The sequence below is a fragment of the Giraffa tippelskirchi genome, chromosome 11 (assembly GCF_054371585.1).
Source record: "Giraffa tippelskirchi isolate mGirTip1 chromosome 11, T2T-mGirTip1v1.2.pri, whole genome shotgun sequence".
Classification (NCBI taxonomy): domain Eukaryota; kingdom Metazoa; phylum Chordata; class Mammalia; order Artiodactyla; family Giraffidae; genus Giraffa; species Giraffa tippelskirchi.
Genome location: NC_137285.1, coordinates 147,028,421 through 147,044,905, shown reverse-complemented (window position 1 = coordinate 147,044,905; position 16,485 = coordinate 147,028,421). Strand labels below are relative to the sequence as shown.

General features: G+C 42.7%; 1 protein-coding gene across 50 annotated transcripts in view; it reads left to right on the top strand.

Annotated features, from left to right (window-relative positions):
- The first annotated feature begins 755 nt into the window (after window positions 1–755).
- The window catches only part of CELF1 (CUGBP Elav-like family member 1), a 63,680-nt gene continuing 47,950 nt past the window's right edge, over window positions 756–16,485 (top strand). For 39 of the 50 annotated variants that reach the window (XM_081538820.1, XM_081538800.1, XM_081538796.1 and 36 more), the window contains exon 1: window positions 756–905. The gene's annotated coding sequence lies outside the window, so the exon portion shown is untranslated. Of the gene's footprint in view, window positions 906–16,090; window positions 16,241–16,485 lie in introns of all 50 variants that reach the window. The other 11 variants (XM_081538821.1, XM_081538802.1, XM_081538814.1 and 8 more) reach the window with 1 other exon arrangement.

Below are 16,485 nucleotides of genomic sequence, written 5' to 3'. Positions count from 1 at the left end.
TCACCCTGAAGGAGGTCTTCAGGGACCTAGCCTTGGTTACAGAAGAAAAACATTTTTTTTCACTGGGAGAAGCAGGTTAGGGCTGGAAAAGTCAATCTTTTAGTAGAACTCTTAAGAGCTTCCTGGCGCGCCAAGGATTTTTGCAAGGTTGTGAGTTCACGCAGCTGATCATCCTGCCAGAGGGCATCCGTCTAACTCTGAAAGCTTGCAATGCACTCACAGTCCACATCTCAGCAGAGAAAGACGGCCAGGATCCCGTTGCTTATCGGCTGGGTTAGAAAGGAGGGTGTGTCAGGTGCCCAGCGCTGGCCAAGCACCATCCCATTCACTCACCCATTCATTCATCAAGTATTTTATTATGCGCATATTCAGCGCCAAGCGGAGGTCGGCGCCCGCCAGCTCATCCAGAACTCCTGTGGGTGAGGGGCGCAGAGCCGAGAACTTCCAAGTCTTCAGGCCGGGGGTCTTCCCCCCAAGTCTTCCCTCCAGCGGGGTAACCAGACAAAGAGACTTGCCCTCGCCGCTCCCCGGGCCGAGGGTTCCGCCCGAGGGCCCCAGGGCTCCCGCGCGGCTGCTTCTCCACTCCCCAGCCCGAGGGGGCGCTGCAGCGCCGGGCGCTCGGCCCGCCCCTGCGCCGAGCCCCGCTCGGCTGCGCGCTGCGGGCGGCACCGCGGTGGTACGTTCCCCCGAGCCGCCCTCCCCCCTCCGCGTCGGCCCTCCCCGCCTGTGGTAGGTGCCGGAAGTGCCGCCATTTTGGGGTGTTCTGTTCTGGCGGCGGCGGCAGCGGCGGCGGCGGCGGGACGCGGCGGCTCCCCCGGGACTCGGCCTCAGCAGCGAGGCGGCGGCGGCGGCTGCGGAGGCGCAGGCAGCAGCTGAGGCGGCGGCGGGCTGAGGTGCAGCCGCTGGTGAGTGCGGCGGCCGTGGGATAACGGGCCGCGCGGGCGGGAGGGAGGGAAAGGGGCAGGAGGGAGGCGCCGCGGGGCGGGTCCGGTCGGAGCGGCCCGCGGGTCACCAGGGCCCCTCCGGGCGCGGCCGCTCCGTGTTCCCCGCGGCCCCCGGAGGCAGGTCGCGGTCTCTCCCCGGGTGTCGGGGTCCTCCGCTGCCCGGGGCCCGCCGCGCTGGCCCGGCGCGTGCCCCGGCGCCCAGGGAGACCCGCCCTCCTCGTGGCCTTGGCCCTCTCCCCCGCGCCCTTTGCCTCCCCCCTCGGGGCTCCGAGGGCTGGGTTCCCTGCCCCGGGGGTAGCTCCGTCCTCCTTTTTCCGGCGCCGTGCGAGACCCAGGCTGCCTGCCCGGGACACCCCTTCCCTGCTCCTGCCGCCCCACGTGTTCTCGGTCCTTCTCCTCGGGGTGGGGGGGTGTCCCCAGGACCCCCGCCTCTGGAGGGCCGCGCTTCTCCTCCGGAGCTTTGGGAGCCCCCCAGTTCCTCGCCCCAGATCCGCTAGGGCCTTGGCTCACCCTCCCCCCACGTCAGGTGCTCACCCAGTCATGGCCTAGTAGCTAGGCTGGATTCTCGCACCCGGGAGCGCCGAGAGCAGGGCCAGGAGCTTTCTTTCTTCGCTAAAGGACCTGCTTTTGGAATTTAAGCTTCTGGTGTCTTCGGTTGCGGTTTTCCGGGCAGGATGTTGTTTTAATTCTCGAGGATGGTTGTCCAGGCTTGAAGCAGCTTCTCCTTGGTTTAGGCTCATCCCCGTAGTGGAGGGGCAGGTGGTAAGGTTTTGGTCGGAGGAGGCTGCTTTAGCAAAATGGAATCTTCTTTTTTTCTCGCCAGCAAAGTTAATGCTGCACTTTTATACCTTCGAGTGAGAAGGCTGGCTAGTAGTGTCAGACAGCGTGGACTGCTTTATAATGCTTGCAGTATAAGAGGTTACGGATACCCGATGAATCCTTTGCAAGAATTCACCCTTAATAAAGGTCTTTTGGCTTTCTTTGATGCTCTGTAGGTTGAAGAGGCTTTAGTTGGATTCTCTCACCTTTTCCACAAGTGTCGGGTTGGCTCATTTTCCACAAGTGTGACATCTCTCCGAGGGGTATTGCCAAGTTTCAGTCTCTCCTGAAATTCTCACTGAGGAAGGGTCGTCTCTCGGAACCACCAAGGATTCTTTCCATTTTAATATTCACGAGTCCACTTGGAAAATAATCCAGTTGCCATAGCGTGCATAAACTATTGCTCCAGGTCCCTCCCCTACGGCTGTGTTGTTACGTTCTTCTAACTTTACTTACAAGTCTGCGGTTTCTCATCGTAAGTTAGCTAAGATTGAAGCATTGCTGGTAGGGAAGCAAAGCTGGAGCTTTCAGCTGTTGCTTCGACCAGGAAGTTTATGCTTTCCCCAGGGGGTTCTTTCCTCTTGACTGTCCACCACCTGTTTCTATTGAGAATGGCCCTTGACCCAGAGCATAGGTCTCAACTTCTTTCCAACTATTCATTTTTGCCCACGGGATTTTCTTCTCACTTGGTATCTAGACTTAAAATATATTCGCTGGTGAGGCTACATGAGCTGGTGAGATAGAAGAGCTTTTCCAGCCACTTCACTTTTCAGATGAGGAAACTGAGGCGCCCCCAGGTTACTTGCCCAAGATTCTGTAGCACCTGCTCTTAGGACAGTTTCAACATAGATTAAAAATATATATATATAATGAGCAGTAATGCAAATTGCTCTTCAAGATGTGGTGGAACAGAAAGGACTTGAAGTTGGAAGGCCTTAATTGTCATCCTTGCTCTGTTACTAGTCATACAGCCTTGCCCAAGTCTCTGCTTTGAGCCTCAGTTCATTCTCATCTGTAAAATGTAGGGAATCATGACTATTTCACATGGTGCCAGTTCAGCTTCAGTGCAGTAATGTGGTATCACAGGCAGACAGTGAACTTTTAAGCCAGAATGATTTATTCTTCTGACAGTTATATTTCTTATTACAGAAGTTACAGATTCATTATTAAAAATGTAGATATACCAGAAAGGGAGAGCTTCACCCTTAGTTCCACCACTCAGAGGTGATGGGTAATATTTAGTCTTTATTTCACTATCTTTTTATATGCAGTAGAAAAGTTTGTTATTTTATCAAAATAGCCTTATCCTAGTTAATAGTTTTGTGATGTATTTTTAGGATTTAATAATAGGTGATAGGCATTAACAGCTACATATTCAGTGATGCTTTGTGTTTTATAGCTCCAGCACATGTGAGTTAGGCCAGTGGCTATCCCAGCACGGGAGCTGAGAATTTGCTCTTTTAAACATGCTGGGCTGGAAGGAGAGGAGAGGAAGGGCAGAGACCTGACATTGATTGTATGTTTACTGTGTGATTTTTTGTTTTCTTTTTAAAAATATTTTGGCTCTGCTGCTAAACGTAGAGTCTGAGTCTTGAATTCTGTGCCCTTTCCTGTGACTGCCGCTGTAGCTTCTTTAACTTAACTTTCCTGTGAGGCCAGACATAATAAGGAACTGGGAGGTTAGAAGGTGGTGGTGATGTGCCTTGGAGAGGGAAAGAAAAGGGCTGTCACCTGGAGGCTGGGGTGAAGAAGTTGGAGGAAGTAGAAGCATAGGATCCTTTCTGAGCTCAAGGATCTGGGTACTTCCAACAAATTGCTCTCTTTTCTTAAACCAGCAAATGACAGAATTTGGTTAAACTCTGTTTCCTCTGCTTTTTTTTAACAGCTTTATTGAGATGTAATTCACATACTATACAATTTTGTAGTTTTAGTATATTATATTATTTAAAGAAATTGTGACAAAATATAACACAATTTTGCCATTTTAACCATTTTTTTTTAACGTGGCACTGATGTTGCAGCCGAAATTCCAATACTTTGGCCACCTCATGCGAAGAGTTGACTCATTGGAAAAGACCCTGATGCTGGGAAGGATTGGGGGCAGGAGAAGGGGGGTGACAGAGGATGAGATGGCTGGATGGCATCACTGACTCAATGGACATGGGTTTGGGTAGACTCTGGGAGTTGGTGATGGACAGGGAGACCTGGCGTGCTGCGGTTCATGGGGTCGCAAAGAGTCGGACACAACTGAGCGACTGAACTGAACTGAGGGCACATAACCTGAGGTTACCATCCTAATTATTTTTGAATGGACAGTTTTGTAGCATTGAGTTGTTATTGCCAAGTGGTGTCCGACTCTTTTGCAACCAGATGGACTATAGCCCACCAGACTCCTCTGTCCATGAAATTTCCCAGGCAGGAAAACTGGAGTGGGTTGCCACCAATTCCTCGTCTAGGGGATCTTCCCAACCCAGGGATCGAACCCACGTCTTCTGCAGAGAGGAGGGTTGTTTACCACTGAGCCACCAGGGAAGCCCCTAGCATTAAGTACATTCATATTAATGGAAAATTGATCCCCAGAACTTTTTAATGTTCATGTTCATCCATTAAACAACTCCCATTTTCTTCCTCTTCTCCTCTCCCTAGCGTTTCATAACTGCCATTCTGCTTACTAATATGAATTTGACGACTTATTGATTTATAAGTGGAATCACACAGTATTTGGCTATTTGTGACTGGGTTCTCCTTTCACATACCAGAGTATCTTTAAGGTTCATCCATGGTTGTAGCACGTGGCAGGATTTCTTTCCTTTTAAAGGCTGACTAACCTGTTATATGAATATACCACATTTTGTCCACTTATTCGTCGATGGGCATAAGTTATTTCCACCTTTGGGCCTTTATGATGAGTGCTGCTATGAATATCGATGTGCAGATATAGATATCTCGTTGAGATCCTTCTTTCAATTCTTCTGGATGATACTCAGAAGTGAACTGGCTGAATCATATGGTGGTCCTGTGTCTAATTTTTTGAGGCGCCTCCATGCTGTTTTCCACAATGATTGCACTGTTGCACAATCCCACAGGCAGTGCACAAGAGTTCATATATTTCCCCACGCTCACCAGCGTTTGTTCTCTTCTTTTTTTTGGCCACACCGTAGGGCATGCAGGATCTTAGTCCTCCCCCCAGAGAGTGAATCCTGAGCCCTTGCTGAAGCACGGAGTCCTCAACACCAGACCGCCAGGGAGTTCCCTGTTCTTCTCTGACAGTCGTCGTCCTAACGTTGTGAGGACTCACTGTGGTTTTGATTTGCATTTCTGACTAACGATCAACATCTTTTCATATGCTTGTTGACCATTTCTGTATCAGCTTTTCAGAAATGCCTGTTGAAGTCCTTTGCCCATTTAAAAAAATAAAAAAATTTTGGTGGTGTTGAGTTGAAGTTCTTCATTTATTCTGTATATTAACCCCTTAACAGATGTATATGATTTACACATACTTTCTCCCACGCCTTTTCACTGTGTTGTGTCCTTTGATGGAGTCTCATTTGTTTTTATTTTTGTTGCCTGTACTTTTGGTGTCCCATCCAAGAAACCACTGCCCAGTCCAGTGCCCTGAAGCTTATCCCCTGTTTTCTTCTACGAGTTTTATAGTTTTAGGTTTAGGTCATTTTAACCTTTTTTTTTTTTGGCTGCGCCATGCCACTTGGCTTGCAGGATCTCAGTTCCCCGAAGAGGAGTTGAACAGGGGCCACAACAGTGAAAGCCCGAAATCCTCACCACTAGGCCACTAGGGAACTCTCCCGGTTGCAAGAGTGCAGCACGGTGACATGAAGTACATTCACAGTGTTGTGCAATCATCTCTATTTCCAAAGTGTTTTCTTCAACCCAAGCAGAAAATCTGTAACCATTAAGTAATAGCCATCCATTGCTCCCTCCTCCTAGCCCCTGGTAACCTCTGGTCTACTGTTTGTCCCTGTGAATTTGCCTGTTCTGGATATTTCATGTAATTGGAATCGTGCAATATTTATCCTTTTGTGTCTGGCTTATTTCGTGTAGCACAGTTTTCAAGGTTCATCCGATTGTAGCAGGTATTAGGGCTTTCTGTGGTTGAAGTCCTCTGCTGATTGAAGTCAGGGATGTCTCTTTCATCTTGGTATCTTGCCCTCTCTTGGTGCTCCATAAAGGCTCTTGAATTGGTTAGAATGCTTGCTCTTCCTGGGAATTGCCAATTACAGGGGGATGTCCAGATTCCCTCAGTTCTTTGAAAAAATTGAAACATATCAGTGTGCTTCAAAGTATGTAACAGTAACCCAGATCACAGTTATCAGCATCGTTTCTAATTTCTGATTTATATGTACAGAAAAAGTATCACATGAAGAAAAAGAAAAGGCAAATTTCTGCTATTGCTGTGTAACTAATATATGAGTGCTTTTTGTTAGAGGAGTGGACTGATATCCAGGTATTCTATATTGTATAGAGGTAAAGTCTAGTTTAATGGCCTACTTAGAATTAATAATGAATAGTTTAAGGGTAAGAGCCTTCTGAAGGTTATCATAAGCCTCAGAGTTTGTTTCTGTATATTCAGAGTATTCTCATGATAAAAGGCTTTCTTCTTAAGGTGAGCTTTTCCTTATTTTTTTGGAGGTTCATAACTGATTTTGAACTGCTTGACTGTCTACTTTTCCTCTTTGCTTTTTGGACATAGCCTCCAACTCCATTTTTCTTCCTCTCCAGTAACAAAAGGAGTGTGGTTAATATTAATTCTTGGGACATGAGATGAACTGGAAGTTTTATTTGGTTAACTCTGTTGTCCTAAAGAGGTATTACAGGCCTCCCAGTACTTGATGCATGGGATTTTATTGTAGTGTTAGCGAGTTTATATTCCTCTTTTTTTTTTTAATGATTTATTTAGGGTCATAGTTGCTGCGCTGAGGCTGTCTAGTTGGAGAGAGCAAGGGCTGCTCTTTAATTCCGGTGTGTGGGCATCTTGTCGCGCTGGCTTTCGCAGTGGCAGAGCACGGTGTCTTGGGCACACAGGTTTCGATAGTTTTGGCTCTCAGGCTCCAGAGCACCCAGTCACTGTGCTGCATGGGCTTAGTTGCTCTGAGGCACATGGGATCTTCCTGGTCCAGGGATCAAACGGGTGTCCCATTCATTGCAAAGCGGATTCTTAACCACCAGGAAAGCCCCTTATATTCCTCTCTTTCAAACACCACAAACCATTTTTTTGTTCATAACTATTCCTTGATTCTTGATTATTTTTGGTAATAATTAAAAGTAGACTGTATCATGGAAGTTCAAGTATTTCACTATATGTTTGAAATAAGAATTAGCTTTATATGTAGGCCTTCTTAGCAGAGTTTACAAATTCTGCTAGTTGATTGCTGCACACCTCTTCCTAGAGGTGCTATGGCCTGCTGAAATGTTCAAAGAGGAAGTAAAATACAAACAAAATTTTTATACTAATTTTTAAATTGAGGTATAGTTGATCTACAATATTATATGTTTCAGATGTACGACATAGTGATTCACAATTTTTAAAGGTTTTACCCCATTTATAGTTATTAAATATTGCCTATATTCCAAAACAAGAAATTGTTGAACAAAACCTGGAGAATTAATCTCATAATTGAGAGTTGATTCTAGGATTTTTGAGTTTTTAAAATTGGTTTGAAACCTGTGGTTTGAAAGAATGATGTGACTTGAATAGGGCTTATGAGCAAAGCCTGGCAGGGATAGGTTTGACACATCCAGCTCTTGGCCTTAAATTGGTAATATCACTGTGTGACCGTAACATTTCTGGGCTTTTTTCCCCCATCTTTAAAATGGAGATTGCTGGAGTGGTAATGTGAGAATTAATTGAGATAACTTAAGCAGGGAGCTGGGTAGGGCCTGGTACAGTGCTGATAATGCTGTTTCCTTTTTTCATCTGTAAAAATGGGCCTACTGCTTATTCATTGGTCAGTAATGCAGTTAAGCCAAATAAAAGATGCAGTTAAAATGACTGAGTGTGCCATACATAGACAGTAGCTACTGTCAGTGTTCCTTTCCTTTTCCCCCTTTTAGGTGTATTTTGTTGTGCACTTGCCTTTGTTCATTGTGGCTTAGGGATAAGATTCTTTCCTAAAGTCCCATTTGTGCGTCTGAACCGTTTCGCTGGGCGAGTGTCCTTTCCTGTAGAGCCTTTGGCTCACTGTCCCGGGGGCTGCTTGGTCGTGTGGGTTCCTGTCGTCTTCACTCTGTGTGCCTCACGTAGAGCTTGCTAATGGGGAGTCTTCTGTGTTCACAGAAAACTGAGAGATACAAATGAGTGTATTACTGGATCTGCTCTAGGGACACCTGGTTATAGATAACTAGTTTTAGGCTTGTAGAGAGGGTGGACGCCAGTATTTAGAATTGTAATGACAGAGGATGAGATGGTTGGATGGCATCACCGACTCAATGGACATGAGTTTGCACAAGCTCTGGGAGATGGTGAAGGACAGAAGCCTGGTGTGTTGCACACCATGGGGTCACAAGGAGTCAGACACAACTAAGTGACTGAACAAAGAGATGAAAGAGTTAATTGATTGTAGCTATTTGCTTAGTAAACTGTTGTATCAAGAATCCTTATCTGAGCTTTGTAATTTACTGAAGACAGTTTTCTTGATGAGATCTTTGTAATTGTAACTTGTCCTGGCCATGAAATTGGCAGTTGGACTCTCCTTAAAAGTACTGGTTTCCGAACAGAGTTAATCAACAGAACTGTTGTGTCGTGTGTTTGGGTTTTCTGCGGGGTGCACCTTGCAGCCTGTGGGGTTTTAGTTGCAGTTGCCCAACCAGGGATCGAACCTGGGCCCACTGGAGTCTTAAGCACTGGACCACCAGGGAATGCCTGTGTTCTGTAGTTACTTTTTAACCTGTTATGCTGTGGAAGCCATGAGCATAAGTTTATTTTTAACTTCTTTGAGTTCCAGATCTGAAAAATTTTCAAGAATGTTTTATATCTATGAACTCCATATTAACTTAACAGATTCTTTCTGCTAAGGAAATCTTTAATTCTTCAAAAATGTTACCTCACAGGCTAGAAGGATAAATAACCAAAGTTTTTTTCTGGGCATTGGGACATGAGCAGTTTTTCTTTTCTTCATACTTGCCATTGTTTTTAAATTTTTATACAGAGAACATGAATTTCATAAAAGTTACATTAAAATTAGACTGTATGCTGAAGAGATGAGAAAGTCTAGTTTGGGGAGACCGAGTATAAAATTTCTTATGTTAAATGATTTTAAAGCATTTTAATTCTTAGAACTTTGTGAAGTTCTGATGTAGCCCTCAATCAGCTGAACTCTCCCCCACTTTATAAGAAATGGACTCACTTTTAGAACAGCATTTCAGTTGTAACATTTTGATTTTTCTTTTACTTCACTTAGAAAATGTGGCAGAAAATATGAAGAGGAATGATAAGTTCTGGTTTGGAGGCGGCAGTGAGATCTAATGGATCTCAATTAATTGATTTTAATATGCCCCTTTGGGGATGTGTTTGTAGGTTAGGAGTGTGGCTTTAGAAAGAACTCTTCACTAGCTTTTTCTGACCTCCATAGCTGTCTTCAGCTTTGAAAAATGGAGTTAAATATCACTTTCCCCCCCACATTGAAACTCCATTGAAATTTTATTCCCAGTTGGCGGAATGTCTTTAGTTTGGGGATTATACAAAATGAAGCTTTTTGGTTCTAAAGCTATTTGATTTTATAGTGTTAGACATTTAATTTTGATAGGTTTGTAGTTTGTATTTACATAACATTGTTACTCTTCAGCAAAGGAATCAGTAAATTAGAAACTGTTACCACTTTCTCATTGTTCTTTTTACCTTTTTGTTTCTTGTGAGATTGAAGCAAGCTCTCCCATGTGGGATTGTGTGATATTTTGGTGATAATGTAGGGTAACTAAATAGTCTACTGTGAGTAGACTGTCTTTTAACCCAGTGTTTGTTTTTTGGACATCTGTTAAGTTTTTGATAGTTTCTGTTTTGTACAAATAATTTAGGCTTTTCTCAGTTTTTTTGTGCTTATAGCTTTTGTGTGTGGGGAACATTCCTCTTTTCTGTTCCAGTCCCCTCCCCCCCACACTTCTATCACCCACCCAGCTTAGCTGTTTCTCTCTTGCCTGAGTTCTCTGTTTGATGCTGTTAACTGTGCTGTCCTCTTGGCTGCCTGAGCAGGAATCTTAGGGGGCGCGGGGGTGAAAGGAAGTCAGGGTGGTGGTGAGAAGCACCTTGAACATGTATAACCAATATCCATCAGCTGGCAGGTTAGTGCTGCACTTTGAAACCGTACTGTTTGGTGGTCATATAGTCCTTTTCAACCTTACAGCAGGCTTTCAACTAGGATACTTCACGAAAGATATTTATGTGGTAAAAGACTATTTATTCCTTAGGTTCATAATTCTTAGATTTATGGCCAGAGCGAGAGGAACAGGCATTGCATTTTGTGCTCTTCAGCCCTTCCCTGAACATGGTTCTATTTCCGTTTGTCATTTGGTGCACAGCTGATCTTTGTCGTGAAGTTGTTCCTGTCTATTCATTCTGCAGTGTATCATAGGATATTAGTTAGTATTAATATATTTTTTCAGTGAGATTTTAAGTTTTGTTTTTTTTTTTAAGGATGCAGACTGCCTTATTTCTTATTTAGTTATTACACATCTTCTGAGGAGTCAGGCATGCAGTCCCTACCTTAATTACACTCTGTGACTTAGCCCTTCTTTTAACAATTTGTTTACTGGACTTAAGTGGCAGGCACTTAACTTAAGCTGGGCAAATCAGTTTCTCCTAGGAGTTTGAGACTGGAACTGAGATTCATGCCTTCAGGGAACAAACAGGTCCACCTGAATTCAGAGAACTTGAAACAGATAGCAGATGCCAGGGTACTGCCAAATTCAGGCTTATATATGTGGAAGCAGGGAAGGCCAGTACAGGGAGGCAGAATTAAGTAGTTTTATCCAGAAAGAAGCATTGATGAGAAATATAGCCCTGGAAAGAGACAGACTGGAGACACATTCAGAATAGAAGCCTGGGTGTTTAAAGGCTTTCCAGGTGTGGCCCTGTTATACTTCTTGCCTTTGGGTCCTGTCTTTTCAGTTAATGCCTTTTTTGCTTAAGCTAGGTTGGAGGAAATTCTCCTTAATTACAACCAAAAGAGCTTTGACTAAGATGCTTACTGCAGAGCTCTGCCTAACATTTCTTAAATTCATTTGAACTTTAGGATAGTCAAGCCTAGGATCATGGCTCTTTGGAATATTGCCGCCGCCCCCCCCGCCCCCAGCCCCGGCTGCCTGGGGCTCTGCCCCCTGACCTGTGTCGTGTCGACTTGCATCTGTGTCGTCCCTTCTGGTGCAGAGTGCTTCTCTCTCGTGCTTTGCCAGCTCAAGATTGAGGGCTTGGGTTTTTTTTTTAAAAACAAGTTTCTAATGATTATTTGTTTACAACTCGTTCTTCTTAGGCATGTAAGACTGATAATAAAGTAATACTACTATTTAAGATAGGAAATTTAAAGTGAGCCATCATTTTTAAAGAGTTTTTTGTGAGGCATATGAATTAGATCCTTTCTTCATTTTCTAGTTAAATAACACATTTGTTTCCTGATTGTTTTCTCTTTTAAGAAAGTTGATGGACTTGAGTGGAACACAACAATGGGGGTTGAATGGCAGTTGAAACTCTAAACAAAGGGTAATGGTGAGTGGCTGTGTGCCCAGTTGATGGAGTCTGTCTGGTCTCAGCTCAGTTAGGAACTTCATGAATGATCTGTAATGGGAGCATCACAGTGGTGGTTTTCTCTTTGAGAAATGTTAATGAGAGGGAGAGGGAAGCTCTGAGAAAGACGGTTTAATGCTTCTAATTTGATTTCTTTTTCTTCCTGTGATCATCTGGTTTCTGTTAAGTTGAAAGAGTTTACACCAGAGAAATGTAACATTCCTCTATACTATTAAAACAGGAATTAAAAAGAAATGTGGATTTGTATACAGCCAGGAAGGTATATAGATGTGCAGGGTAGGAAAAGCTGAAAGTCATTATTTTACATTGAAGCCCAAATTGTTGAGAATAAACCTAAATAATATTATGCCTTCGTATTGTACTGTAGCGTGTGTATAGTATTGAACTAAGTGCTGCTAATAGAAGACATTTTACATTTTTACAGTCCATAGTGCTTACTGGTATAGGGCCCGGGCCCTTGCACAAAGTAGGTAATCGATAAATGTTTATTTAAATACTGTATATCGAATGACAATTTTATGTTTGAGACAGTTCAGAACCAAGGATTAGAAATAGGAAGAAAATTTTTAAGACTGAAATTCTGTGACTCCATTTCTTTAAATCATTGCCTTTTGAAAATAATCAGTACCTTAAAGCTCCAGAGTTTTCTGGGGGGGGGGAATATAAGCCACTTTCCATTGAAAGAACATTAAGTTGGCTGAGATTTGTACTATAAAAGCCTTTGTGTATCTTAAAACCTCACACCATATACTGCCTGGACAGGCTCCTTGACAACCCGGATTCTGGCTCTGTTTTCTGTAGCTCCAGAAAATAAGAAAAGGAGAATCTGATACTGTTGGCAGTCTATGCTCTCTTGCTTTTCTGGGCCAAGACATGCATTTAAAAATAAAATCAAGGAAATTGTAAACCAGTAGTAAAAACAAATAAAGCACCCAAGAGTTTGCCTCTTAAGTTCTGTGACCTGAGTCTCTTTTTGTCTCTAGATGTCTAATAGTAAACTAATGTGACAAAACTGCTTTGGGCTTGTCCTGTGTTCTTCCTATTTGAAGTTTATGGGAAACGATCGTGGAGAGACACCATGTTTACTATATCATCATTGTTTTTATCATATGCCATGTTTCTTTAATAGCCTCTGGATACAAGTTTTTCGGGTTTTTTTTGCTTGAAAACTTCTTTACTGAAATAATTTGGGTTATAGATTGTGGAGATAGGATTAGGAAACTGCTTAAAAATAACCCTTTTGGACCTGCTACAGGAAAGCTTAGGTGAGTAAATATATCAAAACCAGATACACTGTTTCTATGGAATATCTTGATGCCTGCTGTTTACTTTTAGTTGACAGTGTAGCTTGTCTCCTTAGGTCTTTTTTTTTTTCTCTTTAGACTTGTGAATTTGTGACTTGTTTTTTAGGTTATGAATTCTGTTTCAACACATATTATCTTAGTGGTGTTTATATTTAGGTTTTTCAGTAATTATTAGTGTGAGATCAAGGAAAGATTTTTATGAGCACAGGGATACGTCTTAAGCTTTGTTCCAAGTACTTTGTAGCTCTCGAGGTAATTGTGGATCAGCCCTAGGATAGTTAAGTTTTAGATTATTACTGTGAAATCAAGTGCTATTTTTATTAATGTTAATTTGTGTGGTGTAACTTTTCTTTGGGCTAAGTAAGACATAGAGAAATGTTTTATAATGAATTTTGACTGCTCCACTTCTCTGATCAAACCAGATCCACAGATCAGCCTTGTAAATCATCTTCTTTCTTAAGGCATCTTCTAGCAGAATGGATCTCAGGGGAATCTGAGTCCCAGCACACACTTAGCTGGGAGTGACAGTTCATCTCCCTTTGTCCATACACAGCAGTTTTGGAGGCAGACCTGCAATTTAAACTTTGTTCTGGTCTGATCAGTGTGATTTATTTTATAATAAGTTTTATTTTTTAAATTATTTTGTGTGATGTATTTCTGACATAATTGTGTAAGGAAGCTGAAATTTCTTGAGGAGAAGCTTGATTTGGAGAACTTTGAAGTCTTGGTAGGGAAATAACTAAATATAGTTCACGCGGTATGGTGATCTGGAAAGAAATGGCAGCATACATAGGCCATTGAGACTTCACTGGGCTTGTGTTTATTTGCTTGTATGAATAGAGAGATTAAAACTTGAATATATTCAACTCTCATAAGTGTCATTAAAACAGTTAATATTTTGTTAGAATTGTATACTACATGGAAAATAATCACAGAAAGACACCAGTGTTTATTTTATCGTTATTGTTTATATCATGCCATTTTTAATAGCCTCTGGATACATTTACAAGTCTGTTTTTAAAAAAATGTGTGTTCATTTTTGGCTGTGCTCGGTCTTCGTTGCAGTGCATGGGCTTCTCACAGTGGTGGCGTCTCTTGCTCTGGAGCCGGGGCTCTAGACTCAAAGCTCCTGGGCTTCAGTAGGTGCGGCTCCCAGGCCCTAGAGCACATGCTTAGTGGTTGTGGCGCATGGACTTGGATGCCCCATGGCATGTGGGGTCTTCCCAGATTAGGGATTGAACCTGTGTCTCCTGCACTGAGCCATCAGGGAAGGGATCCCCCCCCTTTCTTTTTAAAGCTTGCAAACTACTGAATTAATCTGGATTATAGATTGTGGTGGTGGGATTGGCAAACTACTTAAAAATAACCCTTTTAGACCTGCTATATTCCTTAAAGGCAGCTTGCTGAAGAAAAATTAGATCAGGCTTTCTGAATTGCTAGATCAGACCATCAAAAAATTCTCTGACCAAAAGCGGAAAAAGCCTGTCGGATCCACCCCCAGGAATCCTAGTGGGTCCCCATGGTAACAACCTCCTTGCTTACAACTTGTCACTGTAACTGTCAGTGGCGCTCAAAGAAAAGCCAGTATGTCAAGAACTGTGTGGCATTAACTACTCCTTGGTAAAATGCTGCTGCACACTTGCAACAAGCCAGGAATGGAAAGTTAAAGGTTTTAATTTCTGTGTTGCATTAATTAGATGCTTTAAAAACCTTCCTGATTATGGTAAGGTGCAGTAGTGGGAAGGTGGTGGGTGGCCGAGGGAGGCATAGAAGGAAGCCATAGGCTCAGAATGTTAGGATCTTCATTTTCTTCTCTCAAGCTTTCATTTTGCAAAGAAGAAAGTGAAATGCCTTATTTAAGTTCACGTAGAAGTGGAAGCAGGATTCCAATCCATGGCTTCTAATTTTCCAGTGCTGTTCTGCTGTCTCTGCCTACACATCACATTTGCTTTGCTTCTACTTTTCAAAAACCAAGTCTCAGTTTTTGAGGTTAGGAAAAGACCTTAGAGGTCACGCAGGGAAATTTTCCACCCGGTGGAGGAATCCCTTCGTACAGCATCCTGAGCAGGTGGCCTCTGCCTCTTCCCTCAGCTGGGGTTTATCTGTCTAGTTAGCAAAAACCCCACTGCCTGAATTCAAAGAGAAGATAGTTTTACATGGCTTTCCCATTTTAAAGCTATAAGCTTTGTTTTTCTCCCTTACAAAATAGCAATTGAAAATCAGACCTGAATGTTTTTCATTAGCCTATTTATCTCCACTTAAGTCATCCTTGTCAGTCATGACAAGAGAGAATAATTCGTTGAAGAATTATGTCGTGCCTAAATCGTAGAACTTGGAAAAGACAATGCCATATTTGGAACAAGGCAATGGCACCCCACTCCAGTCCTTGCCTGGAAAATCCCATGGACGGAGGAGCCTGGTAGGCTGCAGTCCATGGGGTCGCTAAGAGTTGAACACGACTGAGCGACTTCACTTTCACTTTCCCTTTCATGCACTGGAGAAGGAAATGGCAACCCACTCCAGTGTTCTTGCCTGGAGAATCCCAGGGACGGCAGAGCCTGGTGGGCTGCCATCTGTGGGGTCGCACAGAGTCGGACACGACTGAAGCAACTTAGCAGCAGCAGTCCTTTAACAGCTGGGAGGGAAGAGATGATAAATGCTATATTCAGCTTAAAGTATTTTATAATGTGCTTATTAATAAGATGAAATGATGGTGAGATGAAGAGGTCTGCTGTTCTCAGAAGGCCTCAAAAGAGGCCTCAGAGTATTTTAAAAGCAAAATCAAAAGCTAAATAGGCAAGGTGTTTTGTGGGGGGTTTTTTTTTGTGGTACATTTGTGACCATTACTGTCATTGTTTAGTAGGTTCATTTACACAGAAGTGAGTTTTAGATTCAAAACCAATATTATTTTGGTAATTATTAATTGCATGTACCAAAAAAGGATTTTTTTAAGTCTGTTTTCTGGATATCATTGTTGATCAATATGCCAGTCATTTAATGTCCCATCAGTAAGTGCTTCAGCTTTTATTTCACTTTTCTTCTTTCCTAACTACTGGAAGGGTAGTAAAAGGTAAACATTTAAGATTATTAGCCTGAGGTTTTGTTTTTTTTTAAATACCTTTTAAGCAAAGCATAAATGCATACTTTCTAATAAAGTATACAAAAATGATTTCAGTTTCTTATAACCACAGATATTTTTTCCTCGAAGAATTTAGCATGTCTAAAAATGGAGAATTTGGCTCCAGTGTTAATTTTTCTTTTTGTCTTACCAGAAAATTAAAGTGAAAATGCTGTTGGCAGTCTTTTGCTGTCTTGACTTCAACACAGTAGAGAATGCTATAATGAAAATGTGGCTGAGTTTTTAATATTCTGGAATTTCATGACCACCAGCACCTCTTGGTTATGCAGCCAAGATAATTAAGGTAATCAAATATTTTAGTCATTAGCAGGTGCGGCCTGGCTCTGAGAGAAGTATCTAATCCCAGCTTCAACCCAGTGCCCCTTTCCCTCATTTACTCCAAAACATATTATTTTTGTTGTTGTTCTGTTTCTTAATTTGACCTGTGAGTTTTTGCATAAAAGTTCATCATACAGTTTTTCTTGATAAGAAAGTATGCTGAATTACAGTGTAATGATAGAAACTTGCTGTTAGACTTCACATTTTGGG